The following is a 14,237-nucleotide window of genomic DNA, read 5'->3' as shown; positions in this document are numbered from 1 at the left end:
TAATGGCATAAATAACTGAGGCCATGATGTTCTAAGTATCGTATAAGTAGGCGGCATATTATTTTTTGCCCTGTCGAATAACTTACTAGGACCTTAATGCTACTCTGATCGTACATCTCGCTTGGTTGGGCCTAGTCCTACAGTTGGTTCGTGTTCTGATTTTGTCTTAGCTGAATAGCAAAGCAGAATCTTGATGCCATACTGGTCATGTAACAGAGAAGTTTCACTGCAGGCCAGAACACTCTCTTAAAAGATGTCTTAATGTTGGCTTGATCGTATTTCTGGTTGGAGCCTTGATGCTAGCTAACCTGGTCGTGTAGCTAAATAGAACCTCAGTTCAGTCCAGGTCGTAAAGCTCTGTTAATCCCTTCCGATAACATCGTACAGTTTGGCAGGGACTTAACTATGGCATGGGTGTAAAGCTCGGGGCTCGGCAGTCCGTAAATGGTTACCAGTGTCTCGCAACAGTGTGGGGGCATAAATGCTAGTTTGGTCGTATAGCTAGTTGGAGCTCTTAGTGTTGATATGTCGTACCACAAGGTGGAACATTAATACTGGTCCCGGTTTATTAGTGGGCGGAGCCTTGATGGTGGCTCAGCATTATGTGCTGGCCTGGATGTACAGCAGGGTAGGGAGGGCCTTACTGCTAGCTTGCTTGAGTGGATACTTAATGCTGGCCAGATGGTAAAGCTGAGGGTGTGACCCATTTACTGTGGACAAGAACTATAACTTAATCTGTCTTTAATGATGAACCTAGACATAGTATTGATGCTGACCTGGTCTTTTAGCTTGGCTGCCCATGATTTCGTTGCTTTAATGGGACTGATGAGGAGGAAACGAGAAGTTCCTGGTCATACAGAGCACTAAGATAACCAGATTCTTAATTCCTTGGAACTGTAAAATCCCAAGATGATTGTGGGATAATCAGATTCTTGATGTCTTAATGCTATGAAATCCCAAGATGAGTCTAAATTACTTAATGTGGCCACCAAATGCAGCATTATCTGAAAAACAAATGAATACTTCATCACAAAATGTTTTGTAAATGCTCTCTAGTAGTAATTGCAAGACAAGAAAGGTACTTATGAAGGTGTTTAACTTGGTAACCAATGAAACCGTCATGACTTAGTTATGATTTGTTTCATATTAGATTCCTTGTTATCGTATCATTTGGTAGCATGTCTCTTATGCCTAAGACCCAATGTGAGATTGCTTTTCCAGTATTTCGTCGATTTTTGTGGGCAGGAGCCCGGTAAGGGGAGTTTACTCTAACATAGCTTTAAGCTCAAAGGTCAATATTCTTATTTCTTTTTTCGTATTTTTCTGGCGGCTTTGGTTGAACAATGTAAGCATTAAGTTTTCCTTTGTGTGTTTGATGTTTTAATGATATTTACTTTCCGCATATCAGGCAGTTTCCTGACACTTTCCTAAGATGCCTTTGTGTTTCCAACTCTCTTCTGTTATCTTCCTACACGACTTCTCCCTGCAACCTACGGAACCTATAATATCTTTCACACGCGGACGAAATTACCGTTACACGTAAGAGTGTTAAAATACCCGTGACCATCACTGAACGTGCAAACCTCCCTATTCATTGAACAATGACTCCTTCGTTGCTGGATGACAGTATCCACTTGAAAATTCTCAAGTTAACCTGGTGAAACCCTCACACTCCAAACGTACACCCTGACATCATATTGCTCAAACAACCCTCTCTGTCAAGAGAATACCATCAGTTACAGGCATTACAGATCATACCAACACGTAAACATAATCTCGGAAACAGAAAGAAAACTACATCCTCTAATATGGAAAACTGGGTTGTACGAAAGCAGACGGTTAGAGCTGAGACGTCAGCTCGATTTTTCTAAATGAATAATAGGTAAGCTCAAATATCTCCACAAAAACGAAATTTGGCTGACAAAAAAAGAAACTTTTCCGTTCTCTAGAAGCAGTTCACAGGGATAGCTACACACTAGGCGTCCCCAACTTGGTCTTCCACAACACCAAAACTCAAGTGACATAGATACCAAACAACGTAAACAAAAATGACAGGATGTGCTAAAACCAACAACATAGACAACCACGCAAAACCCAAATTCCTCCAGTATATTCACATTTACACATGACAGGTACACAGTTTATTTGCAATTGAACACGACTCACCCCACCCCGCCACACACCTCACAAACAGCCCTCCCTCCCTCATCGAGAACCGAGAAACAAATCCTAGTATCATATTTCATTTGAGACCTTTTCCACCGATCATCACCACAGTACAACCAAACACATCCATACACACACACCATCCACCTGACGCTAAACAGTCGCCCTCCCTCACACTGCTCTCAACACATCCTCCTCCCCAGGAAGAACCCTTCCAAACCTGTACTAACCAAAGTAGTATGCCTCATGTTTAGCCAGCATCATCACTTTAGGAATATCAGCGCAGATGACACCCCACTCAAGACCCTTCCTGCTCGCACACTATCATCATGCAACTGAATACATTAGCCATTTACAGAGAGAACTTCAATATCTCTTCCCTCCCAGGTCAGTGGGATCACCTGCTGTACATGGCCGGCTAGGAGCCAACGCCAGCATTCCCACCATTACCCCTCAACAATAAGAACAACTATCATTATTGCCTGTTCGTGTTAACATCTCTCACTAACTCGGTTTTTCTCAATCACTATCATCTTCATCTGTTGTTAGTCTCCTTACAAGCGACGAGGTTTCAAAATTTGTGGCCGACACCCACTCAGTGTGTGGCCGCGTAATAATGGTATCACTGCTGGTTCTTCATGACTGTCGTCTCGTACAAGGTCGGGTTTTGGGGTCATGTTGTTTATTGATGGGCCCATACGTGGGGTACACAGATAAGAAAAAATAAAAGACGTCTTTGTTTATAAAGGAATACAAAGGAATTCAAACAGATACTATTAAGAAAGCCTCAGTCAGCATGCAGATATAGAGATTATAGTGCATAGAAAATTAGAATTAAATGTTAACGGAACCTAGATGAGAATATTCCATTTCTTTTTCCTTTACTGAATTTCAAGTAACTAAAAAAGTTAACGTTCATCTTATGTCATGTATAATGCCTAAAGTAAGACCGCAACATCCGATTCTATTGTGATACCAGTTGCAGTAAGATTTGAGGATGATGACTTCAGTATATTGGCAACATAGGAAGATGAGTTAACGCTGTGTGCCATCATGTGTATAAATCCGTATGTCTGTTGGTACGTCAGGGTTTGTGTCATAAGCTACAGCCAAAGCCACCTCTTATGTGTGTGAGGTTTGCATAGAACAAGTTCCTGAATCTTCCTTCTTTGCCTAAATGTTGAAATATTTACATAATCAGGTTGTAAACACTGGGATAAGAAAATCTATAATTAATGATCTTTTTTTTTTTTCCATATGATGTTCATCCCTGGTCAGAACGGAATCTTGTAAAGAGCAACATTGTGCGGCCAGATAAATAAGATCGTTTCAGCTGGGGAAAATACAGCCTTTTACGCCCTTCACTGTAGACTATTAAAGTTACTGCATATTGGCTCTTAAAGTTCCATCAGGCACTGGGCAAGTGCGTCCTTTGATGCATGTGAATTATTTATTAACAGCTTTCTCTCTCTCTCTCTCTCTCTCTCTCTCTCTCTCTCTCTCTCTCTCTCTCTCTCTCTCTCTCTCTCTCTCTCTCTCTCTCTCTCTCTCTCTCTCTCTCTCTCTCTCTCTCTCTCCTCTCTCTCTCTCTCTCTCTCTCTCTCTCTCTCTCTCTCTCTCTCTCTCTCTCTCTCTCTCTCTCTCTCTCTCTCTCTCTCAACAGACACACAAACATAAATAATTTAGGGGTGATCTCATCACAATCTTAAAGGTCATAAACAAGATTGATGATGGAGCAGTGAAGAGTTCTTCAAAAGATGTAGTGGTAGAACAGCCAGATGACGGAGCGTGAAATTAAGTCAGTTGTTAACTAAGATGTAAAGAAGTAATTTCAGAATATAAAAGAGTAGTGGATAAATGGAATCAAATGTATTAGAGAATAAATGTAGACGGTATGAATATATATATATATATATATATATATATATATATATATATATATATATATATATATATATATATATATATATATATATATATATATATATATATATATATATATATATTGCATTTTTTCCCTGCAAAAATCGTCCAAATGCCTCTCTCTTCTCTTTCACTAATAATCTTACTTCTTCATCCCACCACTCACTACCCTTTCTAATCAACCCACCTCCCACGCTTCTCATGCCACAAGCATCTTTTGAGCAATCCATCACTGATTCCCTAAATACATCCCATTCCTCCCCCACTCCCCTTACTTCCATTGTTCTCACCTTTTTCCATTCTGTACTCAGTCTCTCCTGGTACTTTCTCACACAAGTCTCCTTTCCAAGCTCACTTACTTTCACCACCCTCTTCAGCCCAACATTCACTCTTCTTTTCTGAAAACCCATACAAATCTTCACCTTAGCCTCCACAAGATAATGATCAGACATCCCTCCAGTTGCACCTCTCAGCACATTAACATCCAAAAGTCTCTCTTTCGCGCGCCTGTCAATTAACACGTAATCCAATAACGCTCTCTAGCCATCTCTCCTACTTACATACGTATACTTATGTACATCTCGCTTTTTAAACCAGGTATTCCCAATCACCAGTCCTTTTTCAGCACATAATTCTACAAGCTCTTCACCATTTCCATTTACAACACTGAACACCCCATGTATACCAATTGAGTGGGAGATGTATAAAAGAAAGAGACAGGAGGTCAAGAGAAAGGTGCAAGAGGTGAAGAAGAGGGCAAATGAGAGTTGGGGTGAGAGAGTATCATTGAATTTTAGGGAGAATAAAAAGATGTTCTGGAAGGAGGTAAATAAAGTGCGTAAGACAAGGGAGCAAATGGGAACTTCAGTGAAGGGCGCTAATGGGGAGGTGATAACAAGTAGTGGTGATGTGAGAAGGAGATGGAGTGAGTATTTTGAAGGTTTGTTGAATGTGTTTGATGATAGAGTGGCAGATATAGGGTGTTTTGGTCGAGGTGGTGTGCAAAGTGAGAGGGTTAGGGAAAATGATTTGGTAAACAGAGAAGAGGTAGTAAAAGCTTTGCGGAAGATGAAAGCCGACAAGGCAGCAGGTTTGGATGGTATTGCAGTGGAATCTATAAAAAAAAAAGGGGGTGACTGTATTGTTGACTGGTTGGTAAGGTTATTTAATGTATGTATGACTCATGGTGAGGTGCCTGAGGATTGGCGGAATGCGTGCATAGTGCCATTCTACAAAGGCAAAGGGGATAAGAGTGAGTGCTCAAATTACAGAGGTATAAGTTTGTTGAGTATTCCTGGTAAATTATATGGGAGGGTATTGATTGAGAGGGTGAAGGCATGTACAGAGCATCAGATTGGGGAAGAGCAGTAGTGGTTTCAGAAGTGGTAGAGGATGTGTGGATCAGGTGTTTGCTTTGAAGAATGTATGTGAGAAATACTTAGAAAAGCAAATGGATTTGTATGTAGCATTTATGGATCTGGAGAAGGCATATGATAGAGTTGATAGAGATGCTCTGTGGAAGGTATTAAGAATATATGGTGTGGGAGGCAAGTTGTTAGAAGCAGTGAAAAGTTTTTATCGAGGATGTAAGGCATGTGTACGTGTAGGAAGAGAGGAAAGTGATTGGTTCTCAGTGAATGTAGGTTTGCGGCAGGGGTGTGTGATGTCTCCATGGTTGTTTAATTTGTTTATGGATGGGGTTGTTAGGGAGGTGAATGCAAGAGTTTTGGAAAGAGGGGCAAGTATGAAGTCTTTTGTGGATGAGAGTGCTTGGGAAGTGAGTCAGTTGTTGTTCGCTGATGATACAGCGCTGGTGGCTGATTCATGTGAGAAACTGCTGAAGCTGGTGACTGAGTTTGGTAAAGTGTGTGAAAGAAGAAAGTTAAGAGTAAATGTGAATAAGAGCAAGGTTATTATGTACAGTAGGGTTGAGGGTCAAGTCAATTGGGAGGTAAGTTTGAATGGAGAAAAACTGGAGGAAGTAAAGTGTTTTAGATATCTGGGAGTGGATCTGGCAGCGGATGGAACCATGGAAGCGGAAGTGAATCATAGGGTGGGGGAGGGGGCGAAAATCCTGGGAGCCTTGAAGAATGTGTGGAAGTCGAGAACATTATCTCGGAAAGCAAAAATGGGTATGTTTGAAGGAATAGTGGTTCCAACAATGTTGTATGGTTGCGAGGCGTGGGCTATGGATAGAGATGTGCGCAGGGGGATGGATGTGCTGGAAATGAGATGTTTGAGGACAATGTGTGGTGTGAGGTGGTTGATCGAGTAAGTAACGTAAGGGTAAGAGAGATGTGTGGAAATAAAAAGAGCGTGGTTGAGAGAGCAGAAGAGGGTGTTTTGAAATGGTTTGGGCACATGGAGAGAATGAGTGAGGAAAGATTGACCAAGAGGATATATGTGTCGGAGGTGGAGGGAACAGGAGAAGTGGGAGACCAAATTGGAGGTGGAAAGATGGAGTGAAAAAGATTTTGTGTGATCGGGGCCTGAACATGCAGGAGGGTGAAAGGAGGGCAAGGAATAGAGTGAATTGGATCGATGTGGTATACCGGGGTTGACGTGCTGTCAGTGGATTGAATCAGGGCATGTGAAGCGTCTGGGGTACACCATGGAAAGCTGTGTAGGTATGTATATTTGCGTGTGTGGACGTATGTATATACATGTGTATGGGGGGTGGGTTGGGCCATTTCTTTCGTCTGTTTCCATGCGCTACCTCGCAAACGCGGGAGACAGCGACCAAAATATATATATATATATATATATATATATATATATATATATATATATATATATATATATATATATATATATATATATATATATATATATAAAATATATACACACAAAGTTGTATGGAAATAGAAAAGGTTCAGGAGATGGGGTTACATAAATGAAAAACTCCCTCCCCAGTACAGTGTAAATATGCAATTACACACACACACACACACACACACACACACACACACACACACACACACACACACACACACACACAAATGTAATGCTTTTCCATGATCAGTTCATCTCCAACTTAGCAAATTAAAAGATTTTGTTTATATTTGAATGTTGTTCGTTTATTTAAGGCTTTGTTGTTATTTGAATTGCTGCACATATTCAGCAGTATCTTTTATGTTGCTTTAGCTTCGGTTTAATATTTTATTTCACCGAAAGAGCCAGTGAGCTATTAATGGAAACTTACATTTACAAGTGAATTTCCATGTTAGCGTTCCTCACCTTGACGCATTCACGGGCCGCCCAGGCTCGACCGCATAGGTTCGAACCCTGGTTACTGGAGTCGGTGTACACCCAGTCCTAGGGGTTGGCTGATATAATGATTACATGGCTTAGGCTTGAGTATATATATATATATATATATATATATATATATATATATATATATATATATATATATATATATATATATATATATATATATATGTATATATATATATATATATATATATATATATATATATATATATATATATATATATATATACATATATATACCCTCTCGTACCCTCCACCTCTGACACATATATCCTCTTGGTCAATCTTTCCTCACTCATTCTCTCCATGTGACAAACATTTCAATACAACCTTTTCTGCTCTATCAACCACACTCTTTATTACCACACATCTCTATTACCGTTTCATTACTTACTCGATCAAACCACCTCACACCACATATTGTCCTCAAACAATCTCATTTCCAACACATCCACCCTCCTCCACACAACCCTATCATTCGCCCATGCCTCACAACCATACAACATTGTTGGAACCACTATTCCTTCAAACATACCCATTTTTGCTTTCCGAGATAATGTTCTCGCCTTCCACATATTTTTCAACGCTCCTAGAACCTTCCCCCCTCCCCCACCCTGTGACTCACTTCCGCTTCCATGGATCCATCCGGTGCTAAATCCACTTCCAGAAATCTAAAGCACTTCACTTTCTCCAGTTTTTCTCCATTCAAACTTACCTCCCAATTTACATATCCCCAACCCTACTGAACCTAATAACCTTGCTCTTATTCACATTTACTCTCAGCTTTCTTTCACACACTTTACCAAACTCAGTCAAAAACTTTTGCAGTTTCTCTCCCGAATCAGCCACCAGCGCTGTATCATCAGCGAACAACAACTGTGTCCCTTCATAAGCCCTCTCATCCACAACAGACTGCATACTTGCCCCTCTCTCCGAAACCTTTGCATTCACCTCCCTAACAACCCCATCCATAAACAAATTAAACAAGCATGGAGACGTCACGCATCCTTGCCGCAAACCGACATTCACTGGGAACAATCACTTTCTTCTCTTCCTACTCGTACACATGCCTTACATCCTCGATAAAAACTTTTCACTGCTTCTAGCAACTTGCCTCTCACACCATATACTCTTAATACCTTCCACAGAGCATCTCTATCAACTTTATCATATGCCTTCTCCAGATCCATAAATGCTACATACAAATCCATCTATTTTTCTAAGTATTTCTCACATGCATTCTTCAAAGCAGACACCTGATCCACACATCCTCTACCACTTCTGAAACCACACTGCTCTTCCCCAATCTGATGCTCTGTACATGCCTTCACCCTCTCAATCAATACCCTCCCATATAATTTACCAGGAATACTCAAGAACTTATACCACCGTAATTTGAACACTCACCTTTATCCCCTTTGCCTTTGTACAGTGGCACTATGCATGCATTCCGCTACTCCTCAGGCACTTCACCATGAACCATACATACATTGAATATCCTCACCAACCAGTCATCAACACAGTCACCCCCTTTTTTAATAGATTCCACAGCAATACCATCCAAACCCGCCGCTTTGCCAGCTTTCATCTTCCGCAAAGCTTTCACTACCTCTTCTCGGTTTACCAAACCATTCTCCTTGACTCTCTCACTTCGCACACCACTTCGACCAAAACACCTTTTATCCGCCACTCTATCATCAAACACATTCAACAAACCTTCAGAATACTCACTCCATCTCCTTCTCACATCACCACTACTTGTTATTACCTTCCAATTAGCCCCCTTCACCAATGTTCCCATTTGTTCTGTTGTCTTACGCACTTTATTTACCTCCTTCCAGAACATCTTTTTATTCGCCCTAAAATTTAATGATGCTCTCTCACCCAACTCTCATTTGCCCTCCTTTTCACCTCTTGCACCTTTCTCTTGGCCTCCTGCCTCCTTCTTGTATAGATCTCCCAGTCATTTGCTCTATTTCCATGGATAAGTCGTCCCAATGCCTCTCTCACTTCTCTTTCACTAACAATCTTACTTCTTCATCCCACCACTCACTACCCTCTCTAATCAGCCCACCTCCCACCTTTCTTATGCCACAGGCATCTTTTGCGCAAGCCATCACTGCTTCTGAAAACCCCTACGAATCTTCACCTTCGCTTCACAAGATAATGATCAGACATCCCTGATCAAGAAGCGTATCATAAACTTATCATGTGGACAAGAAGGTGAATTGCTTACAAATTTCATCAACAATAAAGCTATCCAATTTGTATAGACCATCACTGATATTAAGGTTATAATTCTTCGTGTATTTAATAATAGAAGATACAATGATATTTCTCGTGTTACTGTAGTTAGAGTTAATAACTGAGATGGCATTAATCCAGTGAGTACAATGATCAGAGTTTTTAACGTGATTAAACAAAGCATTTGATTCTTGTCCTGTTCCTATTCTGTATTTGTGTTGCTTAAGTGTAACAGAAAGATCCTTACCAGTCTGCTCAATATAAAACTTATCATAATTTCTATTTGGCACTTTATAGTTGCATCGAGCAGAACTTTCTGGTGTGTTTCTGATTGAGATATTCATTACAGTATTATCGTTGCTGAAGGCAACATTTACATTAATGGATTTAAGCAACAAGGGAAGTTAAGAAAAGATTTTATTAAAAGGGAGAACTAAAAGGTTCTTGGTGTCAAGAGAAGGGGCAACACAAGTGTAAAACTCCTTCCCCGTAACACACAAATCGTAATCTCAGGTACACACACACGCTGCCTAGCTCTAGGGGCTGGATATACTGGAAGTAATTATACATATGAAGGCGAACGTATTAGCCAATAACAGGTCGTCGAGAATGAGGGCCTGATAACAGGTAAACAATGAACACTCAGGATTAAAGTTCTGTGGAGCGGCAAAGCAGTTTTCATAAACAGTTTCCAAACATATAAACGAAATGTGACGGAACTTGAGAGTGAGATATTTTGGCCAGGAATGATCTTACAGAACACTATCAAGCAAGATTTGTTCAGTAAAGATAATGATGATCACAGTTACAGTAATGATAACTGATGATGGTGACCGCATGTAAAGTGACACACAGGCATGTGGACACTAACAAATATGCGCGCGCGCACACACACACACACACACACACACACACACATATATATATATATATATATATATATATATATATATATATATATATATATATATATATATATATATATATATATATACATATATATATATATATATATATATATATATATATATAAATATATATATATATATATATATATATATATATATATATTTTTTTTTTTTTTTTTTTTTTTTTTTTTAATTTTCCAAAAGAAGGAACAGAGAAGAGGGCCAGGTGAGGATATTCCCTCGAGGGCCCAGTCCTCTGTTCTTAACGCTACCTCGCTATCGCGGGAAATGGCGAATAGTATGAAAAAAAAAAAAAAAATATATATATATATATATATATATATATATATATATATATATATATATATATATCTTTTTTCTTTTAAACTATTCGCGCGTATATATATATATATATATATATATATATATATATATATATATATATATATATATATATATATATATATATATTTTTTTTTTTTTTTTTTTTTTTTATACTTTGTCGCTGTCTCCCGCGTTTGCGAGGTAGCGCAAGGAAACAGACGAAAGAAATGGCCCAACCCCCCCCCCATACATACATCCACACACGCAAATATACATACCTACACAGCTTTCCATGGTTTTCCCCAGACGCTTCACATGCCTTGATTCAATCCACTGACAGCACGTCAACCCCGGTATACCACATCGCTCCAATTCACTCTATTCCTTGCCCTCCTTTCACCCTCCTGCATGTTCAGGCCCCGATCACACAAAATCTTTTTCACTCCATCTTTCCACCTCCAATTTGGTCTCCCTCTTCTCCTCGTTCCCTCCACCTCCGACACATATATCCTCTTGGTCAATCTTTCCTCACTCATTCTCTCCATGTGCCCAAACCACTTCAAAACACCCTCTTCTGCTCTCTCAACCACGCTCTTTTTATTTCCACACATCTCTCTTACCCTTACGTTACTCACTCGATCAAACCACCTCACACCACACATTGTCCTCAAACATCTCATTTCCAGCACATCCATCCTCCTGCGCACAACTCTATCCATAGCCCACGCCTCGCAACCATACAACATTGTTGGAACCACTATTCCTTCAAACATACCCATTTTTGCTTTCCGAGATAATGTTCTCGACTTCCACACATTCTTCAAGGCCCCTAGAATTTTCGCCCCCTCCCCCACCCTATGATCCACTTCCGCTTCCATGGTTCCATCCGCTGCCAGATCCACTCCCAGATATCTAAAACACTTCACTTCCTCCAGTTTTTCTCCATTCAAACTCACCTCCCCATTGACTTGACCCTCAACCCTACTGTACCTAATAACCTTGCTCTTATTCACATTTACTCTTAACTTTCTTCTTCCACACACTTTACCAAACTCAGTCACCAGCTTCTGCAGTTTCTCACATGAATCAGCCACCAGCGCTGTATCATCAGCGAACAACTATTAAACTATTCGCGCGTATATATATATATATATATATATATATATATATATATATATATTTTTTTTTTTTTCATACTATTCGCCATTTCCCGCGATAGCCAGGTAGCGTTAAGAACAGAGGACTGGGCCTTTGAGGGAATACCCTCACCTGGCCCCCTTCTCTGTTCCTTCTTTTGGGAAAAAAAAAAAAAAAAAAAAAAAAAAACGAGAGGGGAGGATTTCCAGCCCCTAGCTCCCTTCCCTTTTAGTCGCCTTCTACGACACGCAGGGAATACGTGGGAAGTATTGTTTCTCCCCTATCCCCAGGGATATATATATATATATATATATATATATATATATATATATATATATATATATATATATATATGAAGCTAAATGTTATCTCTGTATTCCCTAAGATGTGAACTAATCACAAAAGCGCTTGATTCTTCATTTCATTTACCTTGTGGCTACCAGCATATTCGTGAATCAGGTGTTCTTTTGTGATTCATATACACACGAATGAACATGTAAATATACATAGGTTGAAGCTTTCATCGTCCATAGCCATGTGGACTTCGTCATTTAGGTTCTAAAGCCACAACAGAACACCAAACCTTGGGCTTGAGCTGCCACAATAAGGGGTTACATCTGTAGCATAATAAGTCTAGCCTGCAGCATAGCATGCGGTACTATGGAAACCTACATACTGTCCATAGGGTCTGCGAGATAAAAAAAAAAAAGATCATGTGTTTATGCCACATACCCGTAAGTGTCCAGCATAAAGAAACTAACAACATAACCTCAATTGCTTTTCTGAGATATTTGGTTTGCATTCAAGCCAGCACCACTGCTATATTGTGTGCGTTCCAGCGTTTACATGGGAACGAGGTAAGAACACAACTGGGAATACTGCAGTTCCTTGATTGAATTCCCGCCACTATAAGAAGAATCTGGTTTTCTCTGCAATGACCAAAGTGAATCTTCACTGCGAGAAAATTTTATCTTGCCAAAAGAAGCTTAACCTAGTTCTTCTGTTTTAGAGTGGACGCAATGTTCGCCTTTATTCAGCCCCTGGAAAGAATGAGCAATATCATTATGTATTATGCATCATTCAACCCAGAAATATAGTTACATATGCCATAAGTGTCAGGCAAATCCCTCCTTGACCCGGATTTTGAACAGCGTCTTCGTTCGAAGTAGTTCATTTTAAGCGCAATAACAGTCGATTTCGTATAGTGCCCGCAATATGAACTTTTTCGTTTTACGATATAAATAACATTTGCTCTTAAGAAGTTAACGATATCAAAAGTTAATCCTGCTTTCGGTTAACATTTGGTCGGGGTGAACTGATGCAGATTGTGACACGTGCACTTACATACGTAAGTATGGCAGAGATTAACGTGGACGGTGCAATTTTTTCATGTTTGAATCGACAATGGTTTGTACAAGTCATATGGTGTTGCTCAGTTACGGGACACCATCATTCAGAGGAGAGTAGAAAAGGAAAATGATCGTCAGTGTTTTATGTTGCTGCTGAGTGATAGTAATAGTACTGGAAACTCATTTGCATAATATACAAAAAGAATATTGGTCATTGCAAGCAAGATGTGTAATGACGCCGTTCAAGTGTTTGAAAAATGTGTTCATTGTACGAATCAACATGAGTTAAACTGCTTCTTGAAAATTCATACCTTATAGTTTGTTGCCACAGCCGAGTGATCGGCCATCCACACAGATATCTACGTATCTTACAAGTAACTGATATGCGAAATGCCATGTGCACTGTGACGTAATCCCAGAAGATTCTTTTCAGACAGGTATTGGTGAGATGTGAGGAAGAATTTACCACAGTGGATATTTGATATATAGTTGTTGTCTTTTTCCTCCAGGAGGCACACATGACAAGCATCTCCCCAGTCCTGTGTAAAGTTGATAACAGGTGGACTAGTATTCATGAAAATGAGAATACTCGCACATGTTTCTGGTGAGGGAAATCTCGAACTACTTTCCAATGCGTTGGTTCGATATTAATGTGTTTCCATCCTCCTCTTCTTGGTCTTGTTAGTTCTCTTATGGATGGCAACACTGCTGGCCCCACACCAAACACACCCCCTCCTGTTCACGTGCCTTCTCCTGACCTACTTGGCTTTGCTCTGGCCCCTCTCACACTCAACCAATTTTACCGTTTTCCAATAATTTCATTGATGAAAAAGGCATATTCTCTCTCTCTCTCTCTCTCTCTCTCTCTCTCTCTCTCTCTCTCTCTCTCTCTCTCTCTCTCTCTCTCTCTCTC

The sequence above is a fragment of the Panulirus ornatus genome, chromosome 18, assembly GCF_036320965.1.
Source record: "Panulirus ornatus isolate Po-2019 chromosome 18, ASM3632096v1, whole genome shotgun sequence".
In the NCBI taxonomy this organism is placed as follows: domain Eukaryota; kingdom Metazoa; phylum Arthropoda; class Malacostraca; order Decapoda; family Palinuridae; genus Panulirus; species Panulirus ornatus.
The sequence above is the reverse complement of the archived record's forward strand: the minus strand, read 5'-3'. Positions refer to the sequence as shown.